The 26074-nt window shown below is 47.7% G+C and overlaps 1 protein-coding gene and 1 long non-coding RNA gene across 2 annotated transcripts in view; one reads left to right on the top strand and one right to left on the bottom strand.

Moving 5' to 3' along the window:
• HDAC9 (histone deacetylase 9) overlaps positions 1 to 26074 on the bottom strand; it is a 1168275-nt gene that overhangs the window by 494576 nt on the left and 647625 nt on the right. The window lies entirely within an intron of this gene.
• LOC134928855 (uncharacterized) overlaps positions 23475 to 26074 on the top strand; it is a 107779-nt gene continuing 105179 nt past the window's right edge. Inside the window, exon 1 of the long non-coding RNA XR_010178071.1 lies at positions 23475 to 23532. This is a non-coding gene — a long non-coding RNA (uncharacterized LOC134928855). The remainder of the gene's footprint in view (positions 23533 to 26074) is intronic.

Raw genomic sequence — 26074 nt, 5'->3', positions numbered from 1 at the left:
GTGTTTGTACATATCAGGACTTTACTAACAATCATTTTGTTCCCACTAAGTCCTATGATTTGATAAATGTAATCAGCTGATGAGTAACCCATATCACATATGCCATTTATATTTATTCAACAACAAATATGCAAACATGAAGATGCCTTGTGTCAAAAAGCAAGTCCACTCTTCACCCTTACTGCTTTCACGTCAGTAAAGAAGGTGATTTGAGCCAGTAGGTATTAATCAATTACAGATCATTACTGTATCGCCGGGAAATGCAGCCTCCGCTGTAGTAAACAGATTGGTATGAAACATTCTACTTTGAATCTAGAAAACACCTATACGGCTATTTTTAAACAATCGGTCATTCTGCAGTGTGAAAATGATTTTACAAATGGAGGACAATTAAGACCGTTATCAATGGAGTAATTATCCCAGCTAACGTACACAAAGTTTCTACCAGATGATGCTCCAAAAGGGATTCCGCATGTATTGCCGGGGGTCAGGATCTTGGTGGTCAGGAGACTGCAGCACTCACCACGCATCGGGTCTGGTGGCAGCCGATTCCCCCTTGAGTGGTGGCGTGGACCACCACCCACGTGTGAATACGGGCTGTGGTCGGGATTCCGACTGCCAGCATTTCCCCTGCTGACGGGATTCCAGCATCGGTCTCCTGAGCGCCGAGATCCCGATAGCCGGCAAATTGACGGCATCCTCTCCAAAACATTGCAAATAACTTAAAAGGGGAGGTGGTTGTAAGATAGTTAAAAGGTCAACAGTCAATAGGTCGACACCATAGAGTCGACAGTCAAAAGGTCGCCATGTAAAAGGTCACACATATGGTCGACATGTTTTTTAAGGGTTTTTCATGTTTTTACAACTTTTGCTGCATTTACTACTCATGTCTCAAACTATTAAATTTAGCATCCTAGTCTCTAGTGCTTCCATATTTATATATTACCTTTAGTAGCCTTGTGGCGATCGAAGTGGAGCAAGCCACGAGCCCGCAAAGGGTACGTATGTCATTAAATTTGGGTGAAATATATCTAAAAACACAAAATAACAACAACAACAAAATCAACTTTTTGTATCGACCTGTTGACCCCATTGACTCTTTTTGGCCCTGCCGACCTTTCGACCCTGTCAACCTTTTGACTGTCGACCCTATGGTGTCAATCTTAATGACTATAACCTAATGATTATAAAGGTTGACCGTATGGTATCGACCTTTATAATGTCCGTCTTCTGTATCACACCCTTTAAAAGTTACATTCAAGGATAGGTGGAACCTGTTAAAGTTCCGGACTAATATCAGAAAAGGAAGAATAGCCAGGATGAATCCTCTTCTCTCTAAAACAATGTAAGTTTGCATTTAGGATTAATGGGCCTATTTATCAAACATACTGAAAAGTCAGATATGTATTACTGCTCATCAGGATGGTTTAGCAAAACAACATAAATAATAAAAAAATGAATTAATAACATTTAATATAATCAGTGGGGCAGCTGAGCAAGATTGTGATTGTTGATAAACTGAGACAATTTATTTTTAGTATTTCGATAATTGTTATTGTTCTTTTCTATTTAAATATTCAGAAAGCATAAGGAAATCATTTGACCTTTTGATTTGCAGCAAACGTTCAACAAAACAGACAAATAAACGTCCAGAATTAGAAAGCAAATCATAACAGCCCTGAAAGTACAATTATTCACTGGTGTGGTCGCTTCGGTAACTTGGCCAAAATAGGTTTAGCAGAGGAGATCAGCAGTGTCACACCACTCAGTTCTCCCTGCTGGGATATAAACAATGATCCCTTCATATGAAAAAATAATAAGTACAGTCTAAGAAAAGGCTTTACCTAATAGAAAGCCCAAATGTTTAAAAAGCGTTTGGCAGCACACCGCAGTTTTATATTGGCAAGACAGTAATAATGTATTATGTGTCACTGCCATTTTTCAGCTGTGCAGCATTTTTATATAATAATTACCAAGCCACACAATTAAGAAACAACCGCAAAAATATGCTAAGAGATTTATTTTAAATTGGCTGGTTGTAATCTGAAATTCTATTCTGCACAGTACTTTAAATAAACCAATAAAGGTGCAACTGACTGTAGCTTCCTATATACATTGGACTAGGTTTACTAAGAGGACAGCACATCGGTGGAACCAGAGAGTGCTGGGCGATAAGCAATATCATTTCTAGGCAATATTCTCAACATGCTACTTAGTAATATAGGGGCTACAGTGGCGCACACAGGGAGGGGTTCTGAGTACCTGGAAACCCCCCCGATGAGCCAAATTTTTTATTTTAGTAAGCCGGCTGCTGCAAGTTCTACACAGAGGCCAGGATATCTCTGTCCTCTGACGGAGATCCTGGCCTCTTCCCTCCCCCGTAACGGCAGCGACATGCCTCCATTTGGACAAATGGAGGCTGTCGCTACCACCACGCTGCCTCCAGAATTGCATCAGACTGTCAATCATTGGGGGTAGCAACGGCCTCCATTTCCCAAAACAGAGATGTGTCTCCGTTGTTGTTGGGGAGGAACAGGGCCAGGATCTCTATGTTGTGATGGAGATTTCCTGGTCCCTTTGTAGTGGATGCAGCAAATGGCTTGTGCAACCCCATGGGTCACGTAGCCGGCCCTTGGTTCAGGGGCGGAAGTCCCGGAGGCAGCGGAGTCGGCTGCCGCCGGGCTCCTAACCTGAAGAGGGCGCCTCGCAGCGCCCACTGACTTTACACAGATTGACATGCGGACGAGCGTCCGCATGTCAATCTGCGGTCTCCCTCCCTGCTGTGTTGGAGGGACACGGAGCGCATAGAGCGTCTCTCCTGTGTCCCTCCCTGGCTCTCTCCCCCGGCGGTCTAATACAGGAAGTGCCGTTCGTGAGCTCTGATTGGCTCACGAACCGGCACTTCCTGTATTAGACCAGCCGGGGGAGATAGCCAGGGAGGGACACAGGAGAGACGCTCTATGCGCTCCGTGTCCCTCCAACACAAGGGGGGGGGCAGGCACTGGGGGCATATACCTGGCACTGGGGGGCATATACCTGGCACGAGGGGGGGGAGACCTGGCACTGGGGGGCATATACCTGGCACTGGGGGGCATATACCTGGCACTGGGGGGGAAGACCTGGCACTGGGGGGCATATACCTGGCACTGGGGGGCATATACATGGCACTGTGGGGGAAGACCTGGCACTGGGGGGCATATACCTGGCACTGGGGGGCATATACCTGGCACTGGGGGTGAAGACCTGGCACTGGGGGGCATACACCTGGCACTGGGGGGCATATACCTGGCACTGTGGGGGAAGACCTGGCACTGGGGGGCATATACCTGGCACTGGGGGGCATATACCTGGCACTGGGGCGGGGGGCATATGTGGCACTTGGGAGAGGGATATATTTGGCACTGGGGGCATATACCTGGCACTGTGGGGGAAGATCTGGCACTGGGGGCATATACCTGGCCCTGTGGGGGAATATCTGGCACTGGGGGCATATACCTGGCACTGGGTGCATATACCTGGCCCTGTGGGGGAATATCTGGCACTGGGGGCATATACCTGGCACTGTGGGGGGAAGATCTGGCACTGGGGGCATATACCTGGCCCTGTGGGGGAATATCTGGCACTGGGGGCATACACCTGGCACTGTGGGGGAAGATCTGGCACTGGGGGCAAATACCTGGCCCTGTGGGGGGAATATCTGGCACTGGGGGCATATGCCTGGCACTGTGGAGGAATATCAGGCACTGGGGGCATATAGCTGGCACTGTGGGGGAGTAGGCACTGAGGGGGCATATGTGGCACTGTGGTGGAATATTTGGCACTGGGGGGAGCAGGCACTGAGGGGGCATATGTGGCACTGGAGGGGGGGTATATTTGGCACTGGGGGCATGTACCTGGCACTGGAGGCATATACCTGACACTGTGGGGGAATATCTGGCACTGGGGGCATATGTGGCACTGGGAGCACGGCCCTAGCAACAAGCACTACCCCCTAGCAACGAGCATGACACCCAGTGCATGAACCCCCTGGCAACGAGCATGACACCCTGAGCATGAAATCCCCTGGCACCGTGCATGGAACCGCTGGCAACGAGCATGACACCCAGTGCATGAAACCCCTGGCAACAAGCATGACACCCTGAGCATGAAAACCCCTGGCACCGTGCATGGAACCAAGAGCATGAAACCCCTGGCAACGAGCAGGTAATTTAAAAGTAATTAGAAGCCTTACTGTAGAACTTAATGTGTAATGGGCATTACGGTGTGTGGCATAATGTATCACGGACATTGCGGTGTGTGTCATAATGTGTCGGGCATTACGGTGTATGGTATACTATATCGCGGGCATTGTGATATGTGGTATAATGTCTCAGGCTCATTGTGGTGTGTGTTATACTGTGTCAAAGACATTGTATGTGCTATAATGTATCAAGGGCATTGCAGTGTGTAGCATAATGTATAATGGGCATTGTGATTCCTGTCATAATGTGTCACAGGCATTACGGTGTGTGGTATAATGTATCAGGGGCATTGCAGTGTGTAGCATAATGTATAACGGGCATTGCGATTCCTGTCATAATGTGTCGGGGGCATTACGGTGTGTGGCATAATGTGTCTGGGGCATTATGGTGTGTGCATATTGTGTCATGTGCATTATTGTGTGTGGCATAATATCTAAGGGCCACTGCAGTATGTGGCATAATGTATACTGGGCATTACTATAAGGAGGAAAAATTACAAATAATGTAAGGGGCATGAATCAGGATTATTTTTCTTTCCCGTCTGGGCGTGCAGGTTGGAAAACTGGGGTATAACGCAGTCTTTTCCTGCAATGTCACGCCCCTTTATGGTAAGCCACGCCCATCCCAACGAAGCCACACACCCTATACTGCCAATTATGGAGGGGGGGGGGGGGGGAAATAATTTTTTGGCTTGGGGGAGAAAAATTTCTAGTTACGTCACTGAACTGACTCATTCCTGTAAGCCGCCACTACAGCGCAAACCCCAGGAGAGTACGCTGGTGCGCGCCTGCTGTGGGAGGTAGGAGAGGAGCTGCTGCTACCGTTGCCCCGCTGCTGTGGGGAAGGGGGGGACGGTATGGATGGACACACATGCGAGGCGGTGTTTAAGAGCTGGTACCACGCTTGCCTTGGATTCCACTTCCTAATTGCGCTCTGCCTCCAGTAATTGGGGAGGAGAGAAGAGCCTTCTTTCACTACACAAGGTATCCATCTATGCTCCCTTTCTCCCTGTATAAGTGCACTGCCAGTATACTGTATGTATGTTTGTATATATAGATAGAGGTAGGGGTCTGGCACAGCCACATAATAGACTAATACATTGGGTGCCCTCACAGCAAAGTAGTTTAGCAAAATAGAGGTGTTGCGGCACTCCAATGATTTGCACACTGACACCAATTGAAGTAGTGCAACGTTTCAATGCCCGTTTAATAAATCTGCATTTTTGTCATATATACAATGACCCCCATTCTGCCTCATCCCGCCTCATATATACAATGACCCCTCATTCTGCCTATATATATATATAGCCTGCAGGATCAATATTGGTGTGGTGTGTGTGTATGTGTATATATATATATATATATATATATATAAAATTTTATTTTTTTGCCTCTATATAGGGGGGCACCTGTATTTATATTGCCTCCGGGCGTCTAGGACGAACTTACGCCACTGCCTTGGTTTCCCAGATGATCCAATAATGCATCCTAGGATGCAGCTCAGATCAGTAATGCATGAAGGAGGCGTGATGACGCCTACTGCATTACCATTTTAGTACTATTGCTGCTGCTTCCATGTAAGCAGCAGCTATAGCAACACCAACCACACCTGTATCAGGCCCCACATGTCCTGTAGAGCAATTACACAGATTTAACCACTTGCCTGGTGTGGTCACATCTGATGCGACCAGTCAAAAACTCCCACTGGGCAGCTTCTGGAAGACAATGTTCCTGCAGCTGCCAATCTCAGAGGGACCTCCTGGCATTCTCTTTCCCTCCCCCATTGTCCGCCATGCTGCCGGTCATTGTCAGGGAAATGTAAAAGAAGCCGCCTTCAGCTAAAACACGACTACATCCCCTTCTCTAAACCTGCAGAAGCTAATCTCCCGGCAGTGCTGGCAGTGTTGACAGCATATTGGGGGAGATGTACTAAGCTTTGGAGATAAAGTACCAGCCAATCAGCTCCTAACTGCCATGTTACATTTTATATATATATATATATATATATATATATATATATATATATAGATATATATATAGATATATATATAGATATATATATTGCTCAAAAAAATAAAGGGTACACTAAAATAACACATCCTAGATCTGAATGAATGAAATATTCTTATTAAATACTTTGTTCTTTACATAGTTGAATGTGCTGACAACAAAATCACACAAAAATGATCAATGGAAATCAAATTTATTAACCCATGGAAGTCTGGATTTGGAGTCACCCTCAAAATTAAAGTGGAAAAACACACTACAGGCTGATCCAACTTTGATGTAATGTCCTTAAAACAAGTCAAAATGAGGCTCGGTAGTGTGTGTGGCCTCCACGTGCCTGTATGACCTCCCTACAATGCCTGGTCATGCTCCTGATGAGGTGGCGGATGATCTCCTGATGGATCTCCTCCCAGACCTGGACTAAAGCATCCGCCAACTCCTGGACAGTCTGTGGTGCAACGTGGCATTGGTGGATGGAGCGAGACATGATGTCCCAGATGTGCTCAATTGGATTCAGGTCTGGGGAACGTGCGGGCCAGTCCATAGCATCAATGCCTTCATCTTGCAGGAACTGCTGACACACACCAGCCACATGAGGTCTTGCATTGTCTTGCATTAGAAGGAACCCAGGGCCAACCGCACCAGCATATGGTCTCACAAGGGGTCTGAGGATCTCATCTAGGTACCTAATGGCAGTCAGGCTACCTCTGGCGAGCACATGGAGGGCTGTGCGGCCCCCCAAAGAAATGCCACCCCACACCATTACTGACCCACTGCCAAACCGGTCATGCTGGAGGATGTTGCAGGCAGCAGAACGTTCTCCTTGGCGTCTCCAGACTCTGTCACGTCTGTCACATGTGCTCAGTGAGAACCTGCTTTCATCTGTGAAGAGCACAGGGCGCCAGTGGCGAATTTGCCAATCTTGGTGTTCTCTGGAAAATGCCAAACGTCCTGCACGGTGTTGGGCTGTAAGTACAACTCCCACCTGTGGACGTCGGGCCCTCATACCACCCTCATGGAGTCTGTTTCTGATCGTTTAAGTAGACACATGCACATTTGTGGCTTGCTGGAGGTCATTTTGCAGGGCTCTGGCAGTGCTCCTCCTGTTCCTCCTTGCACAAAGGCGGAGGTAGCGGTCCTGCTGCTGGGTTGTTGCCCTCCTACGGCCTCCTCCACGTCTCCTGATGTACTGGCCTGTCTCCTGGTAGAGCCTCCATGCTCTGGACACTACGCTGACAGACACAGCAAACCTTCTTGCCACAGCTCGCATTGATGTGTCATCCTGGATGACCTGCACTACCTGAGCCATTTGTGTGGGTTGTAGACTCCGTCTCATGCTACCACTAGAGTGAAAGCACCGCCAGCTTTCAAAAGTGGCCAAAACATCAGCCAGAAAGCATAGGAGCTGAGAAGTGGTCTGTGGTCACCACCTGCAGAACAACTCCTTTATTGGGGGTGTCTTGCTAATTGCCTATAATTTCCACCTGTTGTCTATTCCATTTGCTGAAACAGCATGTGAAATTGATTGTCAATCAGTGTTGCTTCCTAAGTGGACAGTTTGATTTCACAGAAGTGTGATTGACTTTGAGTTACATTGTGTTGTTTAAGTGTTCCCTTTATTTTTTTGAGCAGTGTATATATGTATATGTGTGTATATATATATATATATATATATATACACACACACATATAAAGTATGTGATATACAGTGCCGTAACTAGACATTTTAGTGCTGTGTGCAAGAAACGGCATCGTCGCCCCACCTTAACGTAAACCGGCGGCAGTGCGCGGCATAGGCGCACGCAAAAGAATATAGGGGTGTGGCTTCACGGGAAAGGGGTGTGGACACAAAATAATACCAATTCATATAATGGTGCACAGTAGTCTCCATTATACAAATTATGCCGCACAGTAGCGCCACTACACCAGCTAGAGCCCCTTTTTACACATTACGGCAGACAGCGTCCCCTTTTTACACATTACGGCAGACAGCGTCCCTTTTTTACACATTACGGCAGACAGCGTCCCCTTTTTACACATTAGGGCAGACAGCGCCCCCTTTTTACACATTAAGGCAGACAGTGCCTCCTTTTACACATTAGGGCATACAGCGTGCCCTTTTTACACATTACGGCAGACAGCATCCCCTTTATTACACATTGCGGCAGACAGCATCCCCTTTTTACACATTACGGCAGACAGCGTCCCCTTTTTACACATTACGGCAGACAGCGTCCCCTTTTTTACACATTACCGCAGACAGTGTCCCTTTTTTACACATTACGGCAGACAGCGTCCCTTTTTAACACATTACAACAGACAGTATCCACCTTTTACACGTTAAGGCAGACAGCGTCCCCTTTTACACATTACAGCAGACAGAGTCCACCTTTTACACGTTACGGCAGGTAGAGTCCCCCTTTTACACATTATGGCAGGCAGAGTCCCCCTTTAACACAGAACGGCAGGCAGATTCCCACTTACACCCCCACCCTTAGAGTGTAGTGAAGTGTACTGTGGTGTAGTGTAGTGAAGTGTAATATAGTGCAGTATAGTGTAGTATAGTGTAGTGTACTGTAGTGTAGTGTAGTGTCTGTGTAGGCACTTACGTGATGTGTTCGTTCTTCCAGCGCTGTTGCCGGCTCCCGACTCCACCTGACAGACTGTCCACTTCACAGGCAGAGAACTCAGCCGCAGCGCTGCCGGGACCTCAGCAGCAGTGGCGGCATAAGCTGGACACAGGCAGGCGGGCGGCGGCTTCAGCGGGACACAGGCGGGCAGGCGGTGGCTTCAGCAGTAGGACACAGTCGGGTGGGCGGCAGCGGCTTCAGCGGGACGCAGGCGGAGCCGCCATCAGCGGGACACAGATGGCGCCACCTAAAACAGTGAATCTGCGGCCGTGCGGGTGTGATGCTCGATGGAGCGCACTCAGTGCATTTGCGCTGTGGGCAAGGCACCATCGGCACACACCTAGTTACGGCTCTGGTGATATATGATGGATGAATAGATAGATAGATAGATAGATAGATAGATAGCGTAAACTCGGCATTTGCGCTATGAATCAACATCCCAGGTTCCCTCCACTCCAAAGTAGTATTAGTAATTGCAGGTAATTCTAGATTTTGTCGCACACGTTCCCTGGTGGGTCTGACCTGATGCTGTATGGAACTGGGCTTGTAGAAACCAGGAATGGCAAAAGCAAATTTTGATTATTTTTTTTTTACTATGCACTATGGCCTAAAATATATGCGGTTTGGAATGAACTAAAACCCCATTTAATAGGGTTTTAGTTTTCAGCCAAAATAAACACAGGATAGTACTGTAAATCCTGCAGGTCTGTCCTAAAGGATACATTCAATGTTGGCTGTTAGCAAACCACAAAAAAACAATGAATCTTTGCTCATAGCGTGGCATTGAAGCCTCCCAGTATGTCATGGCATTCCGTAGAGAATCCAAAACATGCAATACACAGTTCAACCACTTGGTGGCGAATGTTCCACGGACGAAAACTGCGTTACTGAAAACAATATTGTCAGTGGACCGTGATTCCTGATAAGCCAGCCAATCACCTTAAAGTACTGCAAACAGTCACTGGACCCATTACCATCTCACTAGCTTAATTTCTATGCTACTTTATGACATCGAGCAGCATTGGACTGCTATTGACTTTGTAGTGTATATTGCTGTAGCAATGACGCAAACTGGCACACATACTGTATCTTTGCTGGTTGAAACACGCACGCTCAGTATTCACTACGTGAGTTCAATTCCTGCTCAATAATGTTCAGGTACTCTGAACTCTCACTACCTTCCCCCACCCTCATTCATTTTTATTTAATGCCACCACAAATTGAGCCTGCGATTGACATTGTATTGTACACCTTACGCGGTGTAAAGGCGCATGTTTAACATCACACAGTCAACAGGTGTGCTGCCAGCTTGTGTGGGTGAGTGGGTCTTATATAGCTGGCACCTCGGGTTCACGGCCTGGAAAGGGACAATATCCTTTTGTAAATCCTTTGTTTTTTTTATCTTCAGTACAGGATTAAATAAAGAATTAGCGATCCATTCTGAATTAGGTCCTTAATTAGAGAATTCACAAATGGAATGATTATCGACTGCGCATGCGTAGCGTTCGCATTGTGCATGCGTGTGGCAGAAAATGCATACAGATTGTAAACGCAATGCAGCTGCTGTTTGACTGACAGGAAGCCGGTGTTTTTGGGCGGTAACCCGCCATTTTATGGGTGTGTCAGAAAAACACAGGTGTGCCCAGGCGTTTTTGGGGAGAGTCTCAGACATCAGCGCAGACCATTTCCAGCCCATCTCAGTCGCAGATTAGTGGCAGCCTCAGACCTACTCACATTTGCTCAGACGGCAAAGACTCTTCGATGTTCTGGAATTTACATATGCATCTGCAAGTGGATAGTGATCTGCGATGCACTCGCAAATTTACACGGGGCATTATTCTTTCTGTCAGGGCAGCGCCATTCTACTTGCAGACAACTGCAATTTCTCAGATTCATGCAAAATCAAGTCCCATGTTCTTAAGGTACTCTGCTGAACTCAATACATTGCTCCCAACCTCCCACCACCTGGCCAACGCAGATACTGTATGTATGCTAAGAGATCACACGACTTACACACCAATTGATTTAGGGCTATATTGACTAAGTCTTGGATGGAGATAAAGTGGACGGAGATAAAGTACCAACCAATCAGCTCCTAACTGCCATATCACAGGCTGGGTTTGAAAAATGACAGTTGGGAACTGATTGGCTGGTACTTTATCTGCGGCCACTTTACCTCCATTCAAGGATTAGTAAATAGACCCCTTAATCCTTTATTACACAGTCAACTGCAGCTCTGTATTCATGACAAAACACAGTTCAGTACTACTGTATAGTGTGATGAATGACAGGTTAAATCAGCCAATCAGGAGGCAGAGCTATAGAAGCTTTGTTGGCTATTTGATGCATGCACATTTAGGAATAACGGCATCTGGTGGACAGAAAGTTGTATTACACCCTCCGGCTTTTCCAGCACCTCAGTACGTTACATCACAATGTTTTGTTACATTAAGCGACATAGAATGCCAGGCAGCGGCATGGCAGCGTGCAAATAGCAGGGCATGCTATATGGCGCATGGCACAAAGATGTAGCAGGACACATCTGTACATTTCTTCCTATATAACAATAACCAAGAACTTATAGTTTGCACTTCTTAATTATCCTAGAGTGTTCAAGACGTATATTATCATCGACCACATTACCATAAGCAAGAACAACAATGCTAAATGTACTATGTTCAATTTTACTTTTGGAACTGGTTTGTCGGGTCTTGTGTATTTCCCTAACGAGATACACAAGACCCCGACATGTTGGATCAGTGCAGACATTTAAACCCGTGTTCTCTGGCGACCTTGACTGACCCGTTCAGCACATACTACGCATTTCTCCATTGCCATATCACTGTGCGGGAGGCAGTCAATTTACCGACTGTCAGGATACCGACGCCGGAATCCCGACACTTGCTGAAATGCCGGCGGTTGGAGTCCCGACTGCCGGCTGGTTACCCCTCTTGGGTGGTGGTCCACGCCACCACCCGGAGGGGAACAGAACCCTGTGGCGACCGAAGGCTGCCACCGGTCCCAAACCGCTGCGATCGCAGCAAACCTGCGAGGGGACATGCTGCACTAGCCGCCGGGTTCCCGGCTGCCGGGCTTCCGACGTGGGTCTCCTGACAGCCAGGATCTCGTACTGATCCCCACTGTGCAAACACTTCCAACTCACTGATCTATTTAGTGATTTGCAATGGCAGTTCCGGCCAAGCCGCATTATAAAGCTGGCTGAGAAACATTTGGTTTTACCTATTACATCTGTAAGAGCCCATTGCTCCTCACCAGTGCCCAGAGCTCTAGCTTGGGCCCACATCTAGAAAGGATGACCTCAGAGCTTAGTAGCACTGTGCCCCTCCTGTAAAACCTTGATGGGAATTACCATGGTAATTAACTACACGAGACCCCATTTGTAATACAATAAATATTATGCACCCTGTTTTATCATAAATATTTTACCTCCTTTTTAATATAAAATATTGTGCCACTTTTATAATAGTTTCAAATAGTGTGCCTCTTTGTTTTAATACTAATAAATGGGTGTGCCTCCATTTTTAGTAATACTAAACAGTTGTGCCTTAAAAAATTATTATTATTTTTTTATTGCCCCCATTAATATTTACTGCAAATATTCTCTCTATTTTGGTCCTAATTCAGACTTCTATGTTGCCCCGATGGTTTCCGAACAAATCTGATGGTTATGGGGCAGCACAGACGCAAGACCCGTTCTGCAAAATCGGTCTTCCGATATCAGTCGCAACCCCCTGTCAGCAGCAGCAAGATTGACATGCTGTGGCATTCGGGGGGTGCGGGTGGAGCTGGGGCAGCACCCGCCACAGTTCTACTAAACAGATTAGACTGACAGCCTGGACTAAGCTTCATTTTACAGAGACTGACTGATGTTCAAAAACATTGCAATAGTTGCGATGCTGATCCGAGGCTGGGTTCTCAGATGCAGCACTTGGATCTCACAAATGCATGCAGGAGGCGTCTATCTCCTACAGATACCTCCTACTAGGGCCAGATTAATAATGGGGCAGATGGAGCTCCTGCTCCAGGCCTCAGCATAGAAATAGGTCCATCACCATGAGAGCATGTAGCATACCTCCCAACTGTCCCGATTTTCGCGGGACAGTCCCGTTTTTTGGGGACTGTCCCGCTGTCCCACCCGCGGGCCGCAGTGTCCCGCGGTGGGGGGGGGCAGTTGGGAGGCTCCTGCACGCGCTGCTCTGCTTAGCAGAGCAGCGATGAATAGACGCTGTGCGCATGCGCACAGCGTCTATTCAGTCCAGACAGAGGGAGAGAGGGCATGCCAGCAGCTCACGGAGCGCTGGGCATGCCCCCTCAATGACGAAATCGGGGGCGTGGCTCGCGATCGCGGGTCCTCCCGCGAGGCCACGCCCCCTTTCCCATAGGGCACGCCCCTTTTTCGGGAGAGCGCGCGGCTTCGCCGCGCGTGTGTCCCTCTTTGCAAGCGGCTAAAGTTGGGAGGTATGATGTAGATAACTAGTTACCGGTTGGCCACACAGTTGGCCAAAAACCATAAATTCTAAAAAAGTATTTCTATTTTCCTCAAAAACGATGCAGGTTTTATACTTTTACATACCTAGGGAGACACTGGGCTGATAGAATAAAGGTGAATACACCCGCATGCACTGACCCCACCTATACAGCACTGGTCATAGAAACATAGAAACATAGAAAAATAGTCTAGTCTGCCCATTTTTTTTATCCTTTAGGTAATCGCAACCCTTTTTGAACCTTAATTCTTTGTAAGGATATTCATATGCCTATCCCAAGCATGTTTAAATTGCTCTACAGTCTTAGCCTCTAGCACCTCTGATGGGAGGCTATTCCACTTATCCACTACCCTTTCTGTGAAATAATTTTTCCTTAAATTTCCACTGAACCTGCCTCCCTCCAGTTTCAGTGTATGTCCTCGAGTTCTAATACTTCTCTTCCTTTGAAAAATGTTTCCCTCCTGAACTTTGTTAAAACCTTTGGTATATTTGAAAGTTTCTATCATGTCTCCCCTTTCCCTTCTCTCCTCCATACATACATTTCCCTTCTCTCCTCCATACTACATGGTCACACCCATATCACACTGGCTACACCCACACTGCACTGGTTGCACCCACACATGACAGGTTACAGCTCCTCTGTTTTTCACGATAGGCCCTGAACATTTTCAGCCCCAGGCCCATGTGGCCCTCAGTTCAGCCATGCCTCCTATTGCATTCGCATTTTAATTACATGAAATTACGCAGCCCCTTCCTTGCAGCTGTACAATTCCTTGCAAACATGAATTAAGCCCTTCATTCATTGAACTTCTTATGGAGCACACACATACCTCCCAACTGTCCCGATTTTCGCGGGACAGTCCCGTTTTTTGGGGACTGTCCCGCTGTCCCACCCGCGGGCCGCAGTGTCCCGCGGTGGGGGGGCAGTTGGGAGGCTCTGTCTCTCGCTGCCCTGCTTAGCAGAGCAGCGGTGAATAGACGCTGTGCGCATGTGCACAGCATCTATTCATTGGAGACAGAGGGAGACGGGGCATGCCAGCAGCTCACAGAGCGCTGGGCATGCCCCTTCATCAGTGGCGTCACAGGGGGGGTGCGGGGGGTGCGGCCCGCTCCCGGGTGTCACCCGCCGAGGGGTGACACCAAAATGCCGGTTCCTGCTTAGAGACAGGAGCCGAGTGCTGCACTGTTATATTAAGTGCAGCAGTCGGCTCCTGTCACTGTGTAGGAGCCAGCACTGCAGGCACAGCACTCCCCAGGAGTGAGCCTGCACCTCCTAACCCCCCAATTTGAAAAAAAAAAAAACGGGTGTCGGGACGCGAAGCCCCGCCCCTTTTGGGAAGCCACGCCCCTTTCAATTCATTCAAGCTGATAAACAAGGGATGTCAGACCGTGAAGCCCCGCCCCTTCCCGCGAAGCCCCGTCCCCTCTTTTGCCGCCGCACCGGGTGTCCAAGAGGTGAGTGACGCCTCTGCCCTTCAGTGACGAAAAATAAGAATTTACTTACCGATAATTCTATTTCTCGGAGTCCGTAGTGGATGCTGGGGTTCCTGAAAGGACCATGGGGAATAGCGGCTCCGCAGGAGACAGGGCACAAAAAGTAAAGCTTTAGGATCAGGTGGTGTGCACTGGCTCCTCCCCCTATGACCCTCCTCCAAGCCTCAGTTAGGATACTGTGCCCGGACGAGCGTACACAATAAGGAAGGATTTATGAATCCCGGGTAAGACTCATACCAGCCACACCAATCACACTGTACAACCTGTGATCTGAACCCAGTTAACAGTATGATAACAGCGGAGCCTCTGAAAGATGGCTCACAACAATAATAACCCGATTTTTGTAACTATGTACAAGTATTGCAGATAATCCGCACTTGGGATGGGCGCCCAGCATCCACTACGGACTCCGAGAAATAGAATTATCGGTAAGTAAATTCTTATTTTCTCTATCGTCCTAGTGGATGCTGGGGTTCCTGAAAGGACCATGGGGATTATACCAAAGCTCCCAAACGGGCGGGAGAGTGCGGATGACTCTGCAGCACCGAATGAGAGAACTCCAGGTCCTCCTTAGCCAGGTTATCAAATTTGTAGGATTTTACAAACGTGTTTGCCCCTGACTAAATAGCCGCTCGGCAAAGTTGTAAAGCCGAGACCCCTCGGGCAGCCGCCCAAGATGAGCCCACCTTCCTTGTGGAATGGGCATTTACATATTTTGGCTGTGGCAGGCCTGCCACAGAATGTGCAAGCTGAATTGTATTACACATCCAACTAGCAAAAGTCTGCTTAGAAGCAAGAGCACCCAGTTTGTTGGGTGCATACAGGATAACAGCAAGTCAGTTTTCCTGACTCCAGCCGTCCTGGAACCTATATTTTCAGGGCCCTGACCACATCTAGCAACTTGGAGTCCTCCAAGTCCCTAGTAGGCGCAAGACACCACAATAAGCTGGTTCAGGTGAAACACTGACACCACCTTAGGGAGAGAACTGGGGACGAGTCCGCAGCTCTGCCCTGTCCGAATGGACAAACAGATATGGGCTTTTTTGAGAAAAAAACCACCAATTTGACACTCGCCTGGTCCAGGCCAGGTCCAAGAGCATGTTCACTTTTCATGTGAGATGCTTCAAATCCACAGATTTGACTGGTTTTAAACCAATGTGTTTTGAGGAATCCCAGAACTACGCTGAGATCCCACAGTGCCACTGGAGGCACAAAAGGGGGTTGTATATGCAATACTCCCTTGACAAACTTCTGGACTTCAGGAACTGAAGCCAATTCTTTCTGGAAGAAAAATCGACAGGGCCGAAATTTGAACCTTAATGGACCCCAATTTGAGGCCCATAGACACTCCTGTTTGCAGGAAATGCAGGAATCGACCGAGTTGAAATTTCTTCGTGGGGCCTTCCTGGCCTCACACCACGCAACATATTTTCGCCACATGTGGTGATAATGTTGTGCGGTCACCTCCTTTCTGGCTTTGACCAGGGTAGGAATGACCTCTTCCTGAATGCCTTTTCCCTTAGGATCCGGCGTTCCACCGCCATGCCGTCAAACGCAGCTGCGGTAAGTCTTGGAACAGACATGGTACTTGCTGAAACAAGTCCCTTCTTAGCGGCAGAGGCCATAAGTCCTCTGTGAGCATCTCTTGAAGTTCCGGGTACCAAGTCCTTCTTGGCCAATCCGGAGCCATGAGTATAGTTCTTACTCCTCTACGTCTTATAATTCTCAGTACCTTAGGTATGAAAAGCAGAGGATGGAACACATACACCGACTGGTACACCCACGGTGTTACCAGAACGTCCACAGCTATTGCCTGAGGGTCTCTTAACCTGGCGCAATACCTGTCCCGTTTTTTGTTCAGACGGGACGCCATCATGTCCACCTTTGGTAATTCCCAACGGTTTACAATCATGTGGAAAACTTCCCCATAGTTCCCACTCTGCCGGGTGGAGGTCGTGCCTACTGAGGAAGTCTGCTTCCCAGTTTCCATTCCCGGAATGAAACACTGCTGACAGTGCTATCACATGATTTTCCGCCCAGCGAAAAGTCCTTGCAGTTTTTGCCACTGCCCTCCTGCTTCTTGTGCCGCCCTGTCTATTTACGTGGGCGACTGCCGTGATGTTTTATCCCACTGGATCAATACCGGCTGACCTTGAAGCAGAGGTCTTGCTAAGCTTAGAGCATTATAAATTTACCCTTAGCTATATTTATGTGGAGAAAAGTCTCCAGACTTGATCACACTCCCTGGAAATTTTTTCCTTGTGTGACTGCTCCCCAGCCTCTCGGGCTGGCCTCCGTGGTCACCAACATCCAAAACTGAATGCCGAATCTGCGGCCCTCTAGAAGATGAGCACTCTGTAACCACCACAGGAGAGACACCCTTGTCCTTGGATATAGGGTTATCCGCTGATGCATCTGAAGATGCGATCCGGACCATTTGTCCAGCAGATCCCACTGAAAAGTTCTTGCATGAAATCTGCCGACTGGAATTGCTTCGAAGGAAGTCACCATTTTTTTACCATGGCCCTTGTGCAATGATGCACTGATTTTAGGAGGTTCCTGACTAGCTCGGATAACTCCCTGGCTTTCTCTTCCGGGAGAAACACCTTTTTCTGGACTGTGTCCAGAATCATCCCTAAGCACAGGAGACTTGTTGTCGGGATCAGCTGCGATTTTGGAATATTTAGAATCCACCCCTGCTGTTGTAACAGTATCCGAGATAGTGCTACTCCGACCTCCAACTGTTCCCTGGACTTTGCCCTTATCAGGAGATCGTCCAAGTAAGGGATAATTAAGACGCCTTTTCTTCGAAGAAGAACCATCATTTCGGCCATTACCTTGGTAAAGACCCGGGGTGCCGTGGACAATCCAAACGGCAGCGTCTGAAACTGATAGTGACAGTTCTGTACCACGAACCTGAGGTACCCTTAGTGATAAGGGCAAATTTGGGACATGGAGGTAAGCATCCCTGATGTCTCGGGACACCATATAGTCCCCTTCTTCCCGGTTCGTTATCACTGCTCTGAGTGACTCCATCTTGATTTGAACCTTTGTAAGTGTTCAAATTTTTTAAGATTTAGAATAGGTCTCACCTAGCCTTCTGGCTTCAGTACCACAATATAGTGTGGAATAATACCCCTTTTCTTGTTGTAGGAGGGGTAATTTAATTATCACCTGCTGGGAATACAGCTCGTGAATTTTTTCCCATACTGCCTCCTTGTCGGAGGGAGACCTTGGTAAAGCAGACTTCAGGAGCCTGCGCAGGGGAAACGTCTCGACATTCCAATCTGTACCCCTGGGATACTACTTGTAGGATCCAGGGGTCCTGTACGGTCTCAGCGTCATGCTGAGAGCTTGTCAGAAGCGGTGGAACGCTTCTGTTCCTGGGAATGGGCTGCCTGCTGCAGTCTTCTTCCCTTTCCTCTATCCCTGGGCAGATATGACTCTTATAGGGACGAAAGGACTGAAGCTGAAAAGACGGTGTCTTTTTCTGCAGAGATGTGACTTAGGGTAAAAAACGGTGGATTTTCCAGCAGTTGCCGTGGCCACCAGGTCCGATGGACCGACCCCAAATAACTCCTCTTCCTTTATACGGCAATACACCTTTGTGCCGTTTGGAATCTGCATCACCTGACCACTGTCGTGTCCATAAACATCTTCTGGCAGATATGGACATCGCACTTACTCTTGATGCCAGAGTGCAAATATCCCTCTGTGCATCTCGCATATATAGAAATGCATCCTTTAAATGCTCTATAGTCAATAAAATACTGTCCCTGTCAAGGGTATCAATATTTTTAGTCAGGGAATCCGACCAAGCCACCCCAGCTCTGCACATCCAGGCTGAGGCGATCGCTGGTCGCAGTATAACACCAGTATGTGTGTATATACTTTTTATGATATTTTCCAGCCTCCTGTCAGCTGGCTCCTTGAGGACGGCCCTATCTATAGACGGTACCGCCACTTGTTCTGATAAGCGTGTGAGCGCCTTATCCACCCTAAGGGGTGTTTCCCAACGCGCCCTAACTTCTGGCGGGAAAGGGTATACCGCCCATATTTTCTATCGGGGGGAACCCACGCATCATCACACACTTCATTTAATTTATCTGATTCAGGAAAAACTACGGTAGTTTTTTCACATCCCACATAATACCCTCTTTTGTGGTACTTGTAGTATCAGAAATATGTAACACCTCCTTCATTGCCCTTAACGTGTGGCCCTAATAAGGAATACGTTTGTTTATTCACCGTCGACACTGGATTCAGTGTCCCTGTCTGTGTCTGTGTCGACCGACTAAAGTAAACGGGCGTTTTAAAACCCCTGACGGTGTTTTTGAGACGTCTGGACCGGTACCAATTGTTTGTCGGCCGTCTCATGTCGTCAACTGACCTTGCCGCGTGTTGACATTATCACGTAATTCCCTAAATAAGCCATCCATTCCGGTGTCGACTCCCTAGAGAGTGACATCACCATTACAGGCAATTGCTCTGCCTCCTCACCAACATCGTCCTCATACATGTCGACACACACGTACCGACACACAGCACACACACAGGGAATGCTCTGATAGAGGACAGGACCTACTAGCCCTTTGGAGAGACAGAGGGAGAGTTTGTCAGCACACACCAAAAACGCTATAATTATATAGGGACAACCTTATATCAGTGTTTTCCCTTATAGCATCTTTTTTATATATTTCTAACGCCAAATTAGTGCCCCCCCTCTCTGTTTTAACCCTGTTTCTGTAGTGCAGTGCAGGGGAGAGCCTGGGAGCCTTCCCTCCAGCCTTTCTGTGAGGGAAAATGGCGCTGTGTGCTGAGGAGATAGGCCCCGCCCCTTTTTCGGCGGCCTCGTCTCCCGCTCTTAACGGATTCTGGCAGGGGTTAAATATCTCCATATAGCCCCCGGAGGCTATATGTGAGGTATTTTTAGCCAAAAATAGGTTTTCATTGCCTCCCAGGGCGCCCCCCTTCCAGCGCCCTGCACCCTCAGTGACTGCCGTGTGAAGTGTGCTGAGAGGAAATGGCGCACAGCTGCAGTGCTGTGCGCTACCTTAAGAAGACTGAGGAGTCTTCATGCCGCCGATTCTGGACCTCTTCTTGTTTCAGCATCTGCAAGGGGGCCGGCGGCGAGGCTCCGGTGACCATCCAGGCTGTACCTGTGATCGTCCCTCTGGAGCTAATGTCCAGTAGCCAAAGAAGCCAATCCATCCTGCACGCAGGTGAGTTCACTTCTTCTCCCCTAAGTCCCTCGTTGCAGTGATCCTGTTGCCAGCAGGACTCACTGTAAAATAAAAAACCTAAGCTAAACTTTTCTAAGCAGCTCTTTAGGAGAGCCACCTAGATTGCACCCTTCTCGGCCGGGCACAAAAATCTAACTGAGGCTTGGAGGAGGGTCATAGGGGGAGGAGCCAGTGCACACCACCTGATCCTAAAGCTTTACTTTTTGTGCCCTGTCTCCTGCGGAGCCGCTATTCCCCATGGTCCTTTCAGGAACCCCAGCATCCACTAGGACGATAGAGAAATGGGGGCGTGGCTCGCGATCGCGGGTCCTCCCGTGAAGCTACGCCCCTTTTTAGGCCACGCCCCCTTTTCGGGAGCGCGGCTTCGCCGCGCGGGTGTCCCGCTTTCAAGAAGGCAAAAGTTGGGAGGTATGCACACATGGAGCACAATGACCTAAGCTCCAGCCTTTTTAGCTGCTTACTACTATTACAGCCAATTAGGAGCAGTCCCTTACGTGGCTCAGCCAATCATAGACTGTAATTGTGTTTTAAGAGAGTACATTTATTATTTGCATGAGTTGAGTTGAGGAGTCAAGCAAAGTCATATAGTGGTGAAGGGCAAGCACAGTAGAGCAGGCATTCCCAACCTCTATCCTCAAGGGACACTAACAGTGCAAGTTTTAGTGATATCCAGGCTTCATCACAGACGGTTAAATCAAAATAACTGAGGTACTAAATAAGACAGCTGTGCTCAAGCACGGATATCACTAAAACCTGGACTGTTCATGTGCCTTGAGGACTGTGGTTGGGAATGCCTGCAGTCAGGGCCGATGCAAGGTTTCTGGGCACCCTAGGCAAAATTTTCCTGTCACCCCATCCCGTCACCTGTGCCACGGTTTCAGCTGTATCCTAGCTCCTCTGTACCGCTTCCCCCTTCTCGTCACCTGTGTCCTGGATCTCCTGTCCCACTTATCCCAATCCCATTACCGGTAACCCTTGTCCCAATCCCATCACTTGTATCCCAGCTCCTCTGTACCACCTCCCCCCATCCTGTCACCTGTGTCGAGGCTACTGTGCTTTCTCCCATTCTGTCATCTGTATCCTGACTCCTCTGTGCCACTTCCCCCCATCCCATCATCCATTTCCAAACACTTCTGTATCACTTTCTCGCTTTCTCCCATTCCGCCACCTGTATCCGTGCTCCTTTGTGCTGCTTCCCCTATACCATCATCCGTTTCCTGTCTTCTTTGTGCCGTTTTCTCCCATCCTGTCACTTGTGTTCCGGCTCCTCTGTGCCACTTCCCCCCAACCTGTCACCTGCAACTCTGCACGTCTGTGCCACTCCTCTCTACCCTGTCACCCGTATCCCGGCTTCTCTGTGCCACCTCCTCCCATGGCGTCACCTGTGTCCCAGCTCCTATTTACAGCTTCCCCCCATTCTGTCATCTGTATCCCGGCTCCCCTGTGCCGCTTTCTCCCCATCCCGTCACCTGTATCCCGGCTCTTCTGTGCCACTTACCACCCATCCCATTATCTGTATCCTGGCTCCTCTATGCCGCTTACCACCCATCCCATCACCTATATCCTGGCTCCTCTGTGCTGCACCTGGGACTTGTTACTAAGGGGTCTTTTCATTAAGAAAATGAAAACTGAATTGTTACTTATCACTATACATCGCATGGCTTCGATCCGATGTATAGCTGTAATAAAATAAGTAGCAATTCATGTATACTCACCCTTTCGCCGAAGCGCTGCGGAATGCGGGTGTCCAGCGGTGATGGCTTCTGCAGGCAGTCACCTCTCCGATGCGCGGAGCCAGCCGGTGGGTCCCTATGTGCATGCGCCACCTGTTGACCTCCTGGCAGGCAGCAGTTGCTGCTGGGAGGTCGGGAGGCTGAGCCAGCATCGAGTGCGGACAAATAGCAGGGAAGCACTGAGCTTCCCTGCTGTCTCTGCACCACATTTCAGGTTACACCATCCTGAGATGGTGAACCTGAACTCCATGGAGAAGCAGAAAGTAGAGCTTTCCACTCCTTCATGAATCGCACTCACCATACAAAAGTATGCTGATGCGATTCAGGCACAGAGCGGGGATGCCGCTGGGGAAGTAGTCGGGGACTGCTCCCCGGTAACCCGCTGTGTGGATTGCACTAGGCAGAGAAAAGCCCTGTTTCACGCAAAACTGGGCTTTTTTTCTGCTACTTGAATAGACCCCTTACAGCCCTATCTACAGTACATGTTAAAGATCAATACATCCCTTAATGAGTTACCACAAAATATTAGTACAGCCTCCCCTCCCCCCTCACACACACACACATTTAAGTCACCCACAAATAACATCAATATACCAAAATAAAACATTAATTCATGACTCCATAATAGTACTACACCCCCACCCCACATAATATAGCTGCAACACCCGCCTCCCCAGATTATATTAATAAACCCCAGATTACATGCAAATGCCTCAATTAAAAAAAAAAAAATATATATATATATATATATATATATACATATACATATATATATATATAAAAAAAAAAAAAAAATCACCATAAGATACTTACCTCTGATTGAAGGAGGTCCTGTAGTCTCCTGTCAGTCATCATCATGGTCCCCCCCATACTGTAAAACTGCAGAAGACTATAGCATAGCACTGCAGGCTCAAGACAGTCAGGAACGGAGGATCGAAAAGGGGCGGAGCCCGGGGGCGGAGCCTGAGGGAGGGGAAGTAGAACACTGGAGGCTGGTCCCGTGGGACAGAGCAGATAAGGAAAGGGGGCGGACGGAGGGCACCGCTGCTGCTTGCTGCACCAGACATGTCAGACTGTGACATGTCTGCAGACTCAGCAAGACAGCAGTTTGGAAGTGCGGGAGCGGCGGCCGCTGGTTATGCAAACCACAGCCGCTGCCAGTGATAAGTAAAATAAGGATGTCTATTTGAGAGACACCCTTATGATGCCAGCAGCCCCAGAGCCGCCCGCTCAGGTGCCGGCGCCCTTAGGCAGCTGCCTAAAGCTGCCTAATGGTAGCTCCGGCTCTGCCTGCAGTAGACTGATGGAGTACAGGTTGAGTATCCCTTATCCAAAATGCTTGGGACCAGAAGTATTTTGGATATTGAATATTTCCGTATTGTGGAATAATTGCTTACCATAATGAGATATCATGGCGATGAGACCTAAGTCTAAGCACAGAATGCATTTATGTTTCTTATATACCTTATACCAGGCATTCCCAACCACGGTCCTCAAAGCACATCAACAGTGCAGGTTTTAGTGATATCCATGCTTCAGCACAGGTGACTTAATTAGTACCTCAGTTATTTTGATTTAACCATCTGTGCTGAAGCCTGGATATCACTAAAACCTGCACTGTTGGTGTGCCTTGAGGACCGTGGTTGGGAATGCCTGCCTTATACACAGAGCCTGAAGGTAATTTTAGCCAATATTTTTAATAACTTTGTGCATTAAACAAAGTATGTGTACATTCACACAATTCATTTATGTTTCACATACACCTTATACACAGCCTGAAGGTCATTAAAGACAATATGTTTTATAACTGTGTATTAAATAGTTTGTTTACATTGTGCCATCAGAAAACAAAGGTTTCACTATCTCACTCTTACTCAAAAAAACCTGTATTTCGGAATATTCCGTATTTCTGAATATTTGGATATGGGATACTCAACCTGTATTATTAATTGGAGCTGACTGAGAGTCTTAGCATTTCATAGAAACATAGAATTTGACGGCAGATAAGAACCACTTGGCCCATCTAGTCTGCTCCTTTTTTTTTTTTTTTTTTTTATCCTTTAGGCCAGTGGTTCTCAAACTTGGTCCTCGGGACCCCACACAGTGCATGTTTTGCAGGTAACCCAGCAGGTGCACAGGTGTATTAATTACTCACTGACACATTTTAAAAGGTCCGCAGGTGGAGCTAATTATTTCACTTGCGATTCTGTGAGGAGACCTGCAAAACATGCACCGTGTGGGGTCCTGAGGACCGAGTTTGAGAACCTGTGCTTTAGGCAATCTCAACCCTTTTTGAACCTTAATTCTTTGTAAGGATATACACATATGCCTGTCCCAAGCAAGTTTAAATTGCTCTACAGTCTTAGCCTCTACCACCTCTGATGGGAGACTATTCCACATATCCACTACCCTTTCTGTGAAGTAATTTTTCCTTAAATTTCCCCTGAAACCCCCCCCCCCCCAGTCTCAGTGTATGTCCTCGAGTTCTAATATTTCTCTTCCATTGGAGAATGTTTCCCTCCTGAACTTTAAGACCCTTGATATATTTCGGGTAGGTGTGCAATGCATTAAGCTTGCAGAGAGGTGAAAGGGACTAATCAACTTACGTATAACTGTCATTTCAAAGACCGTGCTAAATAAATGACAGAAGCTTTGGGCCACTTCTCCACTTTATCTCTGTCCAAACCTTGATACATCTACCCCTTATATGTACCAAGCATGCTCTTCTATCAGCTTATAATTAAGCATGCCTTTCTATCAACGTTCCATATAATATTATCAATCACTTTATAAAATGGTATTGTTCCGATTGAGCAAATGGAATATTTAACACAAAAATGAGCACTGTAATAACAAAGATTATTGCATGTTAATTGAATTAAGTCTTAAATCAGTAATCTAATTATAGTGATTTTCTTTCCAATTAAAGAAAAACAAATGTTCCAAGACATTATCAACAAAAATATGTGGGCTAAATATAGATTCAGCTACAGTATCTGTATTACATTTCAGCCTACAGGAAAATGTCATTTGGTTAACCATTTAGAGGAAGAGTGCAGATACAATACAATCAAGGGCCTGTGCTCACAGGTGTTACTCATTTCCGCATCTCCTTCCTTTGTTTCGGTTTCTGGTATCTCACATAGAGAACACTGAGTTTAGGCAGAGACACTGTGGCATTGCATGCAGACGTCTCCCCACAGTGAGTAGATGACAGAGCAGGCCCAAGGAAAAGTACAGTGCGTTCTACATTCTTTCATCCCTGACCCTCTCTGACATCTGCCTTGCAAGGATGGCCATGTGACCTGCACCAGCACTCTCCATAGAGATCACCTGTATGTGAGATTGCGTCTTGCCTTCATTCTGCTGTAACAAACACTGAGCAGCTGAGAGACAATTCCGAACTTCTGTGTGCAAACAGCCTAAGGCTGATGTCAGACATTGATGTTTGTGACTTTGTGGGCTAAAATACTGTAGCCTATAGCCTCAGTGGTTATGTGCCTGCCTATAACAGACAGCATGAGTGGTGAGCTCCTGTCACACCTCAGCTGGTATGCTCAGGCTTTCCTGTCAGCAGGTTCAGGGCCCTGTCATGTTTGCAGTAGTGGGAGAGATGATATACTTGGCACTTAAAGCAAAGATTCCAAATAGCTCCTTCTCTGAGGGCCCCCAAAGATACTCAGTGCCCTATTATATGGTTGCTGGAAAGCTTGGATTTTATCTATAAGCATAGTCTGATATATTTAAGTGGGAATGCAGGGAATATCATGGCTGGCGTAGGTCAGGTGCAATCTTCACACTAAGGTAAATTTACTAAGATGGGATGTTGCCCATAGCAAACAATCAGATTCTACTTCTCATTTATCTAGCATCTTCTAGAAGATAAAACCTGGACTCTGATTGGTTGCTATGGGCAACATCCCATCTTAAATAGAACTCCCATCTTAGTAAATTTACCCTTAAGGGCCTAATTCAGTATGGAACGCATCAGTGATGCATTCGCATACTGAAGCCCCTGTGCAGCATGCGCAGGAGCCACACTGCGTGTGCGCACACAGACAGATGCGACGGCATCTCACTTATGCGAACGCCTCTGCCTGACTGACATAAGCGTTTGCTGGCAGGGGCGTCAACGCAGCGTTTTTGGGCCAGCACTGCGGCATTTGGGGGATGTTGTCCGGACAACGCAGGCGTTTGCGGGGTGGGCCACAGCGGCTGC

This window comes from Pseudophryne corroboree, chromosome 5 (assembly GCF_028390025.1).
Source record: "Pseudophryne corroboree isolate aPseCor3 chromosome 5, aPseCor3.hap2, whole genome shotgun sequence".
In the NCBI taxonomy this organism is placed as follows: Eukaryota; Metazoa; Chordata; class Amphibia; order Anura; family Myobatrachidae; genus Pseudophryne; species Pseudophryne corroboree.
Note: the sequence above shows the minus strand (reverse complement) of the source record. Positions and strands in the feature narration are given on the sequence as shown.